Genomic DNA, 15790 nt, shown 5'->3' on the forward strand with positions numbered 1-15790 from the left:
CAATGCCCTAGATGCATACGCCACTATCCATTCATTATGATCGTCCCTCTGTAAAAGAACTCCACCCTGTCCTAAATTGCTTGCATCCACCATCACAATGCATTTCTTCCCAGGGATGAAAGGTTTCAAGCACGGAGCATTAACAATGAACTCCTTCAGCACATTAAATGCAACAGACATCTCTCCAGACCATTTTAAAATACCATTCTTCTTAAGTAAACATCTAAAAGGATCAACCTTGACTGAATAGTTAGGAGAGCATTTTGCATAAAACTCAGTTAACCCCAAAAACGCGACTAATTGTTCCTTAGAAGATGGAAAAGGCGCATTCACAATACTTTTAACATGCTTCCCTTTAGGCCTAATACCGTCCCCACTGATAGTGTGTCCTAGGTACTCAACTTCCTTCGCCTTAATGTTGCATTTATCTAACCTGAGAGTGAGACCTTTCTTGGCTAATGCAGCAATAACACAGTGTATTTTACGATCATGATCCTCATCACATTTCCCATATACCAAGATGTTATCCTGAAATGCAACCGCTCCGTCCAACCCATCCTTCATTAATCTCTGAAAGACAGAAGCTGCGCTCGCAAGACCGAAAAGCATGCGGCAATACCTGTAAAGACCCTCAGGAGTGATAAAAGCAGTCCTATTTTTAGATTCTTCTGACAATACCACTTGGTGGTACGCACTAGTCAAATCAATGCAAGAAAAAACCTTCGCATCCGCCAAAGTGGAAACCATCTCATGCAGATTAGGTAAGGGATGAGCATCCACCCAAATATAGCTATTTAAACTGCGCAAATCAACACACAATCTGAGCTCACCAGAAGGTTTCACCAAAATCACAATGGGTGAAACCCACGGTGAGGATTCAATAGGCTCTATTATGCCATCATTACATCATTTTTTCAACATATCCTTTAATTTACCTCGATAAGAAATGGGAACATTCCTTACTCTATCGTATGGGGAACAGAATCTTCATGTAGCCTGATAGTGTGCTCAAACCCAAGATACCTGCCCAATTTTCCACTGAATACTTCAGGAAATTCCCTTCTTAGCTTCTCAATCAAAACATCACTATTTTGTGTTGATGGTTCAATAGCATATACAGAAGGATTTGCCCTAGGGTCAAGCTTAACCCCTAAATCAAATTGCTGTGGCCATCCAAGTAGTGACTTCCCACTTTTTGTCACATAAACTTTGCTTGATGCATGGTTTTTGCCAAATTCTAACTCAGAAGAAAAATATCCCACTAAATCAATTTTATGGCCCGTATACCCACCCGGGGATACATCCGGCGGTATTAAGCACCTCCCAGGCCAATTATCCTCAAAGATCTTGCGGGAAATAATGGTAAACCAAGCACAACAATTAATAAAGAAATCTAACTCGATACCATCTACTTTGATGATACCAGATGGAAATTTGGAAACACCATCAACACAACATAGATTAATAACAGTGTTGATGTCATTCTCATCATTACCCGTACTGTGCTCATCGTCACTTGAATAATGTATGTAATTAACTATTTTGGGTGGCGATTTACAGAATTTGGTAAAATGACCTTTTCTATTACATTTAGCACAAACTTTATCAATGCCAGGACAATTCTTGTAATTGGCTAAGTGCGAATTACTACCACACCTAAAACATAACAGTGTGTGACTGCGTTTCTCACTATTCTGATTCATACTATTATGTTGAATATCATATTTGTTGGAAGTGTCACTCTTTTGACTGGAAGTTATCTTTTTGTTTATTCTGTTCCTTAAATTCTGTATTTACATTAAAAACATCACTTTTATCCTTAACCCTAATCTCCTTTACAAACTTTTCTGAATGCTCAATTGACTTAACGATGTCAATCGCAGCATTCAAGGATAAGTCAGGAGTAGACCATAGTTTCTCTTGAACTTTTTTACTATTTGTACGCATCAAAATCTGGTCCCTTAGCACCTGGTCATAAGAAATATGTTCAAATGCGCAAGTAGCTGCGAGTGATCTTAAAGAAGATACATAATCCTCAATGGACTCCTCCTCACGCTGTGTACGAGAATAGAAAATAAACCTTTCCATCACAACATTTTTCTTTTTTTCCAAAACAAATGTTAAGTTGGGTAGATGCATACTGGTACACATTAATTCTACCTGGGTTAATTAAAGTCCAAAACCCCCCAAACAATGTTTCAAAAGAGAAAGCTTCCTCTCTGCCTCACAATCCTCACCTTCCATGACCTCCACATAGGCTAAAAACATAGGTTCCAATCAAACAAACAAAGGGTGAGAGAGGGCCTCAGGGGAGTCGTATTTATAGACTTTTTGGTACCTTGTCCCCCAACTTAGCAATAAACAACACAAGAGATACCAAAAGTCTGCATACAGGAACCTATAAAGTGTTCAATCTGTAAGACAAAACCAACAGGTTAATGTGTGGAATGTAACAATCCTAAGTGATATGGATGTAGAACCACAGGAGAAGAGAAGACTAGAAAGACAGCCTAAAGAGTGCTTGAAAAAATCCCCATCAGCCCGCTCAATAGCGGAGCATCGTCATCTGGGTTATGTGGTTGAAAATTGTGGTATCCAGTGTGCCCTTCCTTAGGAACAACCCAAGGCTAGCAGAACTTGGACCACCATGTTGACTCTCAACCAATAAAGATGATCAAGTGCAGACTGAGAGGGTTAAGTTGCAGTGCTCGAAAAGTTGTGAGAAAAGAAAGGGAAAGAAACTTGTAATCCACGTGTTCTAAAAATACCTATCTTGATGTCATTTGAAAAACTTTATTGGGTCTGACCATCAAGGTGGTATGGTTAAAAGCAGAGTGAAAAATAGCATGCAAGGAATTGCTATTCACCATGAATGTAATTGGTCGACATGTTTCAGCCTAGATAGGCTTTCTTCAAGACCTATGATGCACTACTGCAACATTTACTTACTGTGTAAGAAAATTACTGAGCTGCTCCAAATCCTCAAAATGAGAAAATTATGTGTCTTCTCCTGTGTGTAAAGAATTGACAGATAGAAATAACAATCATTATTGCTATTCAAAAGGGCTATCATTTGTGCCTTATGCACTGATTAATCCTATGGTAATCAACTCACCCAAATTGTAGGGAGGAACAACCTCACCTGGCACTGGCTCAGAGTGAAGGAGGCCACGCACTAGAAAAAAGCAAAACATACGTTTCATTTAAAAACCAAATTCAGACTGTAAGAAGTCCAAAAGAATGGTTTGTTCAGCAATGGCGACAACAAGTGTGGCAGTTAAGGAGGTCAAAGGTAGAAATGACATTTATTTAATATTGGGCAACATGCACCAGTCTCAAGGAACCGACCAGTATTCCAAGGTGAGCGCCAGAAACCCATCAAACCCCGGAAAAACTGGACTGGACCCACGTGACCAGCGCCTCCCCTAGAGACACCTACAGAAAAACTGAAGCTGGCCTGCGCCTCAACAGGAAGTCTCTACAATTTAAGTTGTAATAATGTGAAAAAATCACATTTTTTTAGAGAGAGACTACCTCGTGTTTAGATTGCTGGCCAAAATGCGGAGTTACGCTCTATTCCTCAGCTCTGCCTCATCCCATCTCTTTAAGAAGTCAGAAAAATGATGAGAGAAATCAGTGTCCTCACCTCTCCGTCGTTGCCTCGCTCTGTATCAAGAGCCGAGGGGGAGGTGAAGACGATGTGTACATAGCCGCAAGATATACGGCGGCTGCGGACGTGAGAGAGAACCATTCGATGTCTGTGAACTGGTTCGTTCTCTCCGCATCCAATAGAATTGATGTGTTGTGAAGAAAAAAGCCCGTGCGTATAGTATTACCACAAAAACAGAGCCGAGCCCTGATTGGGCAACAGGATGTCAAGAGCAATCTTATTGGTCCGTATTCAACCACTGAGGGTGAGAGAATTGTTTGTTTATGTGTGTTTCAGAAAAATACAGCGCACCCGTGAAATCGATTCACGGTTCTAAATGCATGAAGATATATGATTATATATGATTGCACCGATTAAAAAGAACGATCGGCAGTAAGTAATCCAATCAATGAGGCAAACTCAGAAAAATGTTTCCTTAAACACACGCCCCATCGGTTCCAAAACTGCACAACTAATATTGTATTTTGGAAGGCAGTTAGAGCCAAAAGACGGACACGGACTGGTGCTACATTGGGTGCAAGCCTAGTCGGTTGTAACAGCACCCGTGTGCTAGTGCTCTATTGGCGGGGACTAGATTGCTCCATAACCACTCCCAGAGAAACACGGTGTTCACAAGGTTGCTGCTTTTTACAACCCCGATAACGCACAACTTAGGGAGGAGAGAGCGTGTTGGTCACTGCTTGATCCAAAAAGAGCAACAGAATCGTTTGCTTATATAAATTCCTATGAGTAAAAAGCACCCACAGTATAGACTGGTGGTGTTGAATGGAAGAAGGCCTGATTATATGTAAACCGGTGCCCAATGCGATATATAGTCAGACTCATAGGTGAATCAGAATGTATAATGATCGATGTATCTATACATGTGTGTCGCCTCTGGTATCTGTGTGAAAGTATAATTAGTCAGTTTTAGAAAAACAAAGAAACACAAAGCAAAACCCACCCTACTATTGTTAGCGGGATCTGAATGGATTTCTTGGGCGCCTTGTTGTATAATGTAGAGTGTGAATACAGCATTTATCACTTCCTGTTGATATTAGGGAATGTTCATGCTAGAGTTTTCAATGACCCTATCCCTAAAGGCTGGTGTTAAAAATAGCTGATGTACTAGTCTATGGTCTAGAAACATAGTTCTTAAAGCTGTTGCCAAGGGATTTCATCATTTAGTCCCTCTGTGTCACTTCTTAGTTTAAACACCCATCTTTGTTCCTTTCTCAGTAAGAACTGGGAGATGTCTGTGACGTGATTGGGTATGTGTGGTTGTTCTAGGATCACCCACTTAAGATCGTCTGCCTGGTGTTTTGCTTCGAGAAAATGGGATGTAAGCCGAGTGGCTTGCTTACTGCGTCGAATTGTGCTCTTATGTTCTTGAATGCGCAGTTTTATTTTTCTAGTTGTCATCCCTATATATCTTAACCCACATGGGCACGTGATTTGATAAACAACTTTTTCCCTGTTGCAATTTGTATGGCGTTTAAGTAACCATGGTCGAGATGTGCCTATGTCCACTGATGAGGTTTTCTTTGTTTGAGGGCAAACTGAGCAATTCCCGCAAGGGTGATGACCCTGCACAGGCGGAAGATTCCACAAAGTGGATGTGGAGTCTTCTGTAGTCTGTCGAGGTCTAGTGTGGACCAACTCGTCCTTCAAATTCATTCCTCTTTTGAATGAAAAGAGTGGTAGTGGAATGTTATCACCAGAACTATTCAAAATCTTCCACTTCTGTCTCACGATCTTCTGAAGTTTGGACGAGGAAGTATTGAATGTTGTGACACAAACCAGTTGATTCAATGGCGGTTTTTCTACCGGTGCCTCTAGGAGAGACTCGCGATGGTTATTTGATGCCCGTTTCAACGATTTCTTAATGAGACAGCCAGGGTAGCGACGCACCTCTAGTTTGGCTGAAAGGTCCTTAGCTTGAACACGGAAGTCTGACATATCTGAACAATTCCTCCTCACTCTTAGAAACTGTCCAAAGGGGAGATTTTCCCTTAGTGAACGAGGGTGATGGCTGTCAAACCTCAAAAGAGAGTTTCGCGCCATGGGCTTCCTGTAGAGGGAACTAGCTAGATGACCATCATATGAACAGATCACTTAATCCAAAAATGGTAGTTTTTCTCTACTATGCTCTAAGGTGAACCTCAAAAACGGATTTAGGCCATTTAGCCAGTTGTGGAAGGCCAGAAGAGATTGTTCATCACCACGCCATACCACCAAAATGTCGTCTATGTACCTCTTCCACACCACCAAGTGTTGGTGGTGTGGATTGGTGGTATTCAGTACGTGTTGAGTCTCAAAACTGTGGACATAAAGATTCGCCAGGCTTGGCGCAAATTTACTGCCCATTGAGGTCCCAGATATCTGTAGATAAAGGGAATCCTCAAAAGCAAAAAAGTTCTCTGTCATCGCAATCTTAGCAAGTTCTGTTATAAAATGAACAGGTGTCATACTATCCGGGGGAGACTCTTCCAGGAGTTCTTGGATCGTTTGTAATGTCTCCCTTTGAGGTATGCAAGTATACAGTGATTCTACATCAAAGCTAGCTAAGATGTCAGAATCTGTATTAAACTCAACCCCTGGCAGTAAGCGGAGGACATCTTTGGTGTCCTGAAGATATGATGGCATTTTTTTGACCAACGGATGCAAGAAAACATCCACAAATGATGATAAAGGTTCTAAAAGGGAACCGATCCCAGAAATGATGGGCCGACCCGGCGGTGGTCTAGTCGGCTTATGAACCTTGGGTAGTGTGTAGAAGTAAGGGGTGGTAGGAAATTTAGCCACCAGATAGGCGGCTTCTTGTGGTGTAATCCATCCTTCCGTGCCTGCTTCTTCTACCAGATGTTTAATCTCATTTGTGAGTCTCGCCGTAGGATCCTCATCAAGCAGAGTATAAAACTGTGTGTTATCTAGTTGCCTCAGACATTCTGTGCGGTAAGCTGTGGTGTCTTGAATTACAATGGCCCCACCCTTATCTGCTGGTTTGATTGTAATTGCAGTGTCTCTGGATAGGGTCTCCAGTGCAGTCCTTTCTTTTCTCGACAGGTTTTGATAACCTACGTGACTCGAGAAACTCAAAGCTTTCATATCGTGTAGTACTGCAGCTTCAAAAGAACCAACTTTCGAAGGTACCTGCTACATCAAAGCTAGCTAAGATGTCAGAATCTGTATTAAACTCAACCCCTGGCAGTAAGCGGAGGACATCTTTGGTGTCCTGAAGATATGATGGCATTTTTTTGATCAACGGATGCAAGAAAACATCCACAAATGATGACTAATTATACTTTCACACAGATACCAGAGGCGACACACATGTATAGATACATCGATCATTATACATTCTGATTCACCTATGAGTCTGACTATATATCGCATTGGGCAACACGCTCTCTCCTCCCTAAGTTGTGCGTTATCGGGGTTGTAAAAAGCAGCAACCTTGTGAACACCGTGTTTCTCTGGGAGTGGTTATGGAGCAATCTAGTCCCCGCCAATAGAGCACTAGCACACGGGTGCTGTTACAACCGACTAGGCTTGCACCCAATGTAGCACCAGTCCGTGTCCGTCTTTTGGCTCTAACTGCCTTCCAAAATACAATATTAGTTGTGCAGTTTTGGAACCGATGGGGCGTGTGTTTAAGGAAACATTTTTCTGAGTTTGCCTCATTGATCGGATTACTTACTGCCGATCGTTCTTTTTAATCGGTGCAATCATATATAATCATATATCTTCATGCATTTAGAACCGTGAATCGATTTCACGGGTGCGCTGTATTTTTCTGAAACACACATAAACAAACAATTCTCTCACCCTCAGTGGTTGAATACGGACCAATAAGATTGCTCTTGACATCCTGTTGCCCAATCAGGGCTCGGCTCTGTTTTTGTGGTAATACTATACGCACAGGCTTTTTTCTTCACAACACATCAATTCTATTGGATGCGGAGAGAACGAACCAGTTCACAGACATCGAATGGTTCTCTCTCACGTCCGCAGCCGCCGTATATCTTGCGGCTATGTACACATCGTCTTCACCTCCCCCTCGGCTCTTGATACAGAGCGAGGCAACGACGGAGAGGTGAGGACACTGATTTCTCTCATCATTTTTCTGACTTCTTAAAGAGATGGGATGAGGCAGAGCTGAGGAATAGAGCGTAACTCCGCATTTTGGCCAGCAATCTAAACACGAGGTAGTCTCTCTCTAAAAAAATGTGATTTTTTCACATTATTACAACTTAAATTGTAGAGACTTCCTGTTGAGGCGCAGGCCAGCTTCAGTTTTTCTGTAGGTGTCTCTAGGGGAGGCGCTGGTCACGTGGGTCCAGTCCAGTTTTTCCGGGGTTTGATGGGTTTCTGGCGCTCACCTTGGAATACTGGTCGGTTCCTTGAGACTGGTGCATGTTGCCCAATATTAAATAAATGTCATTTCTACCTTTGACCTCCTTAACTGCCACACTTGTTGTCGCCATTGCTGAACAAACCATTCTTTTGGACTTCTTACAGTCTGAATTTGGTTTTTAAATGAAACGTATGTTTTGCTTTTTTCTAGTGCGTGGCCTCCTTCACTCTGAGCCAGTGCCAGGTGAGGTGAGGTTGTTCCTCCCTACAATTTGGGTGAGTTGATTACCATAGGATTAATCAGTGCATAAGGCACAAATGATAGCCCTTTTGAATAGCAATAATGATTGTTATTTCTATCTGTCAATTCTTTACACACAGGAGAAGACACACCATTTTCTCATTTTGAGGATTTGGAGCAGCTCAGTAATTTTCTTACACAGTAAGTAAATGTTGCAGTAGTGCATCATAGGTCCTGAAGAAAGCCTATCTAGGCTGAAACATGTCGACCAATTTACATTCATGGTGAACAGCAATTCCTTGCATGCTATTTTTCACTCTGCTTTTAACCATACCACCTTGATGGTCAGACCCAATAAAGTTTTTCAAATGACATCAAGATAGGTATTTTTAGAACACGTGGATTACAAGTTTTTTTCCCTTTCTTTTCTCACAACTTTTCGAGCACTGCAACTTAACCCTCTCAGTCTGCACTTGATCATCTTTATTGGTTGAGGGTCAACATGGTGGTCCAAGTTCTGCTAGCCTTGGGTTGTTCCTAAGGAAGGGCACACTGGATACCACAATTTTCAACCACATAACCCAGATGACGATGCTCCGCTATTGAGCGGGCTGATGGGGATTTTTTCAAGCACTCTTTAGGCTGTCTTTCTAGTCTTCTCTTCTCCTGTGGTTCTACATCCATATCACTTAGGATTGTTACATTCCACACATTAACCTGTTGGTTTTGTCTTACAGATTGAACACTTTATAGGTTCCTGTATGCAGACTTTTGGTATCTCTCGTGTTGTTTATTAAAAACATAGGTTCCCAAACTTCCCAGGCCATGGGAGGTTCGCCGGAAGCCGATAAAAAGGAGGGAGGAGGTAATATGCCAGACATTTATCAAGAAATAATGGAATAAACTTAATAAACACGAAAAACAAGAATGCTGCTCTAAACTTTTCAAATGCTACAAAATAATAACCCAAAATATAGTTTGCGTGATGGATTACATAAAATAAAAATAACAAACTACCAAGAATGTTCATGCAGCTACTCGTAATATCGTTGTAATCATGTGTATCGTTGTTGTAAATGCGGCAATACACAGTGCTAAAATCCTTTGTACGTGTACAATAGCACATGCATCGCTGTAGCTTGAAACATGAAGCGATAAAACCTTACTAAGGAAATGCTCAATCCAAAACGGTCGCCGACGTGAACAGCGTAATGAGGTAAGACCTAAAATGCATTGAGCTCCCACAATCCTCAGCGTGTCAATCCAAGATGAAGAAAGAAGACGCAGCTAGGCAACAACGTGAGTGCTCGCGAAGAACGTTCTCAGAGATGCCGTTGATCCGTGTCCGCAATACCCCAACAAATGTAAGTTCAAATGTACTCAAAGTAATGTATTACGCAGTTTCAGGATAAAATCATTTAATGAGCACACAGGAACTGCCGCAGGTGCTATCAAGTGCATGACTGTACGCTGCCGCAGAAGCAATCAGGGCTTATTAAAACAAATTTTTTTTTAAATGTAACCACAACTCTGCAAGGAAACACAAAATGCGGTTGAACAACACACGGTTGAATTAACAATAGAAGAACCATACACCACCGCTCGATTTACGCTGTGGAACAATTCCAAACACAACTGTATAACACCACCGCTCGATAGCTGCGGTCGAGAACCAAAATAAAATTAGATAATCTCACATGACTATTCTCATTGTGCAAGATCGTACCCCTCGTCGCCAGTGTAGGGAAGTCAAATCCACCAAATGAAAACACGAATGAAGACGAGTTGTAAGAGAAGACGTTTAATGCATCTTCTCAAGTCAGAGGTTATCAGTTTAAAGGCATGAACATTCCCCGCAATACAACTCCCCCCACAAATCATAACAATTCTCAAAGAGAACACTATCTTCCACGAGCACGGAGTGCACGTGGAAGATAGAAGACATGACAGTATGTATGCAACACTTAAGGACCCAAACCTAATATAAGAATTTTTTTTTTTCTTTCTGGAGAAAACGACCCATTAACATCTTCCAAATTAGCGATGTAATAGAGGAAATATTCTTTCCAATCCAACCAAGCAACCGGTGGATCACCCGATACTGCCAAAAATTCCAAGGGGGAATTTAGGTGCATGCCATGTAATGATGTTTCCCGAGAAGAAGCACTGTCACTAGTAGTAGGCATGGTGAATTACAATCAAAGAACTTTGAAAATACACAAAAATAAAAATTGCCTAGAAATGGTACTTGAAAGTCAATAAATGGTCCTTGAACACTTTGCTTGAACTATGCCAACAAAGATGAGTGCTGAGAAATACATCTCATGCTACACAACATCCATAGTAATGACAGTTGATGCTAGAATATATTACTCGATTTTATCCAGAGTAACCGATCCTCGAATGTCTCACAGGGCAGCACCCTTGAATGCTTAAACACATGAACAAGTAAACTTTAAAGAAAAAAAAGAATAAATAAATACCGTTTGTAAAAGGTATTTCGACGATGTTCTCAATCACTCTGCTCCGATGTGACTGCAATCTGCCCAAAACAAAAATAATGTTCTCCAAGATGACCACTAAGCGTGACCTCACGTCGAGTCACGTAGAGCGTACCTACAATGCACCCAGAGTGGTGACGCTGTTAGAGGCTCTGCCGAGTGGTGACGATGTTAAAGGCTATGCGTCATACAGGGAGAGAAGAGAACGAGAACAGTGCAGCGTCTTTTAAAGGTAAGCTGCTGTTAAAAATGTCCGTTCGTTGGGTGGCGCGGGACTATCTTTGAAAGATGCAGCAGCAGACGTTAAGGACAGCCAGTAGAAAGTTGACAATGACGAGATAAAGAGACAACTACCAAAGAAATAGTGCGCTCACGTCAGCTGATGTGCATTTGTTGTATGAAACTCTGTGGCTACCTTTCGCTGCATTAAACGTGAAGCATTTCCCACCGCTCACCATAAAATAGTATATGATAAAAAAAAATCAGGAATCTTAAATCTCCAGACGATTCAATCCGATTCACGATGTGGCCAAATCTGTAGTAACTTCCTCACACAGGAATATGTTCAGGATCTTCCTTTATTGAAGCAAGATGAAGCAGGTATAAAATAAGGGTGCTGCCAGCTTGAGATACAACTCAGGTTTGACCAGCATTCTACAATACACTCAATACATTCCTAGAATCTCTAACATTCTTCATTCTGCAATATACACTCTAACCTTACTACTAACCTTATTGCTAAGCTACCACAGGTTTCTTCTTATTTTTTGGCGTTTGACAGGTGTCTGGATAATTTTTGTTTCGTTTTTTCCAAGTCGTTTTCTCGCTTACCAGTTGTTTTTATTCTGCAGCTGGATGGCACGCAGTCTTGGTTCTTGGTGCGAGGTGTTGCTCGTGCTACGCTGTTCTTGGTGTGCCTCTCTAGTCTGGTCAGCCAAGATCGTCGCAAAAATGTTATGATTTTTTTTCTGTGACTTTCCTTTTATTTTTTTCTTGGGATGCTTAGTAGGTGGGAACATAGAGGAAGGTGTAATGACAGCAGGTGGCCATGATGGGAGGAGAATAAGTTTATTACATATATCTTTCTGGTATTTTCCTGAAGTAGATGGTTCCCGCCCATTATTTACCTGCAAACCTTGTTTTGAGCTCGGGTCCTTCAGTACCTTAAACTGGTTGCTCTTTGGCTTCAATGCAGTTTATATTGCTTTTGCACAGTGCTGGCCATTGCTTCAGGCAGTCCTTCATCCAGTATATGCAAACGTATTTGCTCTTCAGCTAGGCTTTCCTGTGTGAAACGCACTTTATTTCTATGGCTTTTTTCAGATAAAAAGGCATGTTATCATTTTGATATGTGTTGTGACTTAACTATTGGCAGTCCTTTTCCTTAGCTACACCTTCCCTACTACTCAGCCAGGATGAGTGCTGGAGTGCATGGTGACGAATGGAATGCTGAACGCATTGTGATGTCATAGAATGCATGGGTGCCTGGTGATGTACTGAGTGTCAGTTGGAGTGTGCAGGCTGAGCAGCAGGGAAGCTACACCTGGTAGGGCTATCTGTTATCATCTACCTACTTACCTGGAACTTACCTTGGAACTGAGCTCAAGTAAACAATCTACAAAGTATACACCTTGGCTAATTGACAACATTATGCTCCAGCCACAAAGGACCAGTGTTCTTTTACACTGAATGCAATAGCCCCCCCTTCCTGAATAATGAGTGCCCTGGCCTCCCAAGACCAATCATCACATGCATGTCATTTAGCAGTAGGAAACCCCGGGCGATCGCATGCTCTATCCTGTTTGCCCCTCCTGTTAGTGTTGTGAGGTAACCCTGGCGCCTGATTTTGAGCACCGAAAAGGGGGTGGTGATGAACAGAGTGTCTGAATTAAGCAGACCACTCTTACCCAGTCCAAAGATCAGGGCTTGATCCATCACCGTTTTTCAGCTCTTTGCACCATCCCAGCTCAGAACTTTGCTATATGCAAATTAGTCTGACCCTGGCCCAGTGCATCATGGGAACAGGGCAGACCAAACTACCAAGCCAATTCTTATACTGGGAAGGAAACAAGCTACCGGGGACCCATTTCTGGCATTTCAGCCGTCTTCGGCCCGGCTTGCCTGAATCCTGATGGTGCAATGAGCTAGGGACTCTCATCTGAGTATACCCTTCCACGCTTATGGTGGACAAAATGATTCAGAAAAGGGGGTGGTGATGAACAGAGTGTCTGAATTAAGCAGACCACTCTTACCCAGTCCAAAGATCAGGGCTTGATCCATCACCGTTTTTCAGCTCACTGCACCATCCCAGCTCAGAACTTGGCTATATGCAAATTAGTCTGACCCTGGCCCAGTGCATCATGGGAACAGGGCAGACCAAACTACCAAGCCAATTCTTATACTGGGAAGGAAACAAGCTACCGGGGACCGGTTTCTGGCATTTCAGCCGTCTTCGGCCCGGCTTGCCTGAATCCTGATGGTGCAATGAGCTAGGGACTCACATCTGAGTATACCCTTCCACGCTTATGGTAGATAAAATGATTCAGAAAAGGGGGTGGTGATGAACAGAGTGTCTGAATTAAGCAGACCACTCTTACCCAGTCCAAAGATCAGGGCTTGATCCATCACCGTTTTTCAGCTCACTGCACCATCCCAGCTCAGAACTTGGCTATATGCAAATTAGTCTGACCCTGGCCCAGTGCATCATGGGAACAGGGCAGACCAAACTACCAAGCCAATTCTTATACTGGGAAGGAAACAAGCTACCGGGGACCGGTTTCTGGCATTTCAGCCGTCTTCGGCCCGGCTTGCCTGAATCCTGAAGGTGCAATGAGCTAGGGACTCACATCTGAGTATACCCTTCCACGCTTATGGTGGACAAAATGATTCAGAAAAGGGGGTGGTGATGAACAGAGTGTCTGAATTAAGCAGACCACTCTTACCCAGTCCAAAGATCAGGGCTTGATCCATCACCGTTTTTCAGCCGGGCCGAAGACGGCTGAAATGCCAGAAACCGGTCCCCGGAAGCTTGTCTCCTTTCCGGTGAAGAATTGGCTTGGTAGTTTAGTCTGCCCTGTTCCCATGAGGCACTGGGTCAGACTAATTTGCATATAGCCAGGTTCTGAACTGGGGTGATGCAGTGAGCTAAATAACGGTGATGGATCAAGCCCTGATCTCTTGACTGGGTAAGAGTGGTCTGCTTAATTCAGACACTCTGTTCATCACCACCCCCTTTTTTGAATCGTTTTTGGCCACCACAAGTGTGGCAGGGTATACTCAAACATGAGTCCCTTGCTCACTGCACCACCAGGATTCAAGCAAGCCGGGCCGATGACGGCTGAAATGCCAGAAACCGGTCCCCGGAAGCTTGTCTCCTTTCCGGTGAAGAATTGGCTTGGTAGTTTGGTCTGCCCTGTTCCCATGAGGCACTGGGTCAGACTAATTTGCATATAGCCAGGTTCTGAACTGGGGTGATGCAGTGAGCTAAATAACGGCGATGGATCAAGCCCTGATCTCTTGACTGGGTAAGAGTGGTCTGCTTAATTCAGACACTCTGTTCATCACCACCCCCTTTTTTGAATCGTTTTTGGCCACCACAAGTGTGCCAGGGTATACTCAGACATGAGTCCCTTGCTCACTGCACCACCAGGATTCAAGCAAGCCGGGCCGATAACGGCTGAAATGCCAGAAACCGGTCCCCGGAAGCTTGTCTCCTTTCCGGTGAAGAATTGGCTTGGTAGTTTGGTCTGCCCTGTTCCCATGAGGCACTGGGTCAGACTAATTTGCATATAGCCAGGTTCTGAACTGGGGTGATGCAGTGAGCTAAATAACGGTGATGGATCAAGCCCTGATCTCTTAACTGGGTAAGAGTGGTCTTCTTAATTCAGACACTCTGTTCATCACCACCCCCTTTTTTTGAATTGATTTTGAGCACCGCCACTACAGGCTGGCTGGTGAATAATGCTCTGTGCAACTTGGGGTCCGACCCCGAAATTACAATCATGGTGCTCTTGAACGTCACACAATCACAAAACGGTTGACAGTGCAGGGAACCTCGAATTGGGGACTCCTGTGCTCTTTTATCCCCCAAGCCTTTTGTCTTGTCTGCCATAAGCCTGAAAATAGGGGTGGCACACCCATTCCTGGGGGCTAGATGCTCCAGTGGTGCTTCCAAGTACCCATCTGCAGGACTGCAAGGCAATACCATTAAGCTGGAGGCATGTTCCTCTCTGCTTCGTGTCCTGAATCCACTCCTGTCATGAAATGCAAAAATATCAACTCATGATATCAGTCACAAACAAACGAAGCCACACTGCACAGAGCGCTAGGCCTTTGTGAAACAATAGTTAATTTAAAGCAACAGGAGGATTCACAATAGCGGAAACAGTAGACCTACTGAAATGAAAGGAAACTTTCTCAGGAGGCTTTTAGGGAGGCATAAACTGGCCAGTGAAGAAGACAAGATGGAGGCAATTGCAAGTGGTATTTTCTGATTAGACAGTTCTGTCACATATTCTATTGCCCAATCTGTTAGCTACTGAAATCAAGTTACCAAACGTGGATTTCGGACTTTTAGGCTGTAGAAACATTTATGTATGTTTTATGACATTAGTAAACAAATACCATGTCTTGTAAAGTACTATGGATTGACAGTTCTCTCACACGGACAGTGTTCAAAGTTCTAAAGCAGGCATGCACTTTAAAAAAAATCTTTGAGGCACAATTTTCAGGATAATTGCTGCCTACGTAAGTGATCACCCATTTATATTCAAATTCTTGAGATGTACCCTAGCTGGCTAGCCCAAAAATCTGGCATTACTCCTACTCTCATAGACCAACCTAAGGCATCCCTGTTCTAAAGGGGCCAAGAAAATTCCTTTTACATATTTTATTTGCTATAATTTTTTTTCTTTAAAAAGTAACTCTTGAAAACTTGAGGACATGGGGCAGATAATTTACTTGTCTGGCAAGAGTCCCCATTCAGCTTTCTTGCTAATGTATTTGAAGTGCTTTCTAATGCAACATACCCATTATTTTACTTTC

General features: G+C 42.8%; 1 protein-coding gene across 1 annotated transcript in view; it reads left to right on the plus strand.

Annotated features, from left to right (window-relative positions):
- The window catches only part of LOC147692216 (WD repeat-containing protein 62-like), an 846473-nt gene that overhangs the window by 250383 nt on the left and 580300 nt on the right, over positions 1 to 15790 (plus strand). The gene's annotated exons all lie outside the window — the stretch shown is intronic.

The sequence above is a fragment of the Lissotriton vulgaris genome, chromosome 9, assembly GCF_964263255.1.
Source record: "Lissotriton vulgaris chromosome 9, aLisVul1.2, whole genome shotgun sequence".
In the NCBI taxonomy this organism is placed as follows: Eukaryota; Metazoa; Chordata; class Amphibia; order Caudata; family Salamandridae; genus Lissotriton; species Lissotriton vulgaris.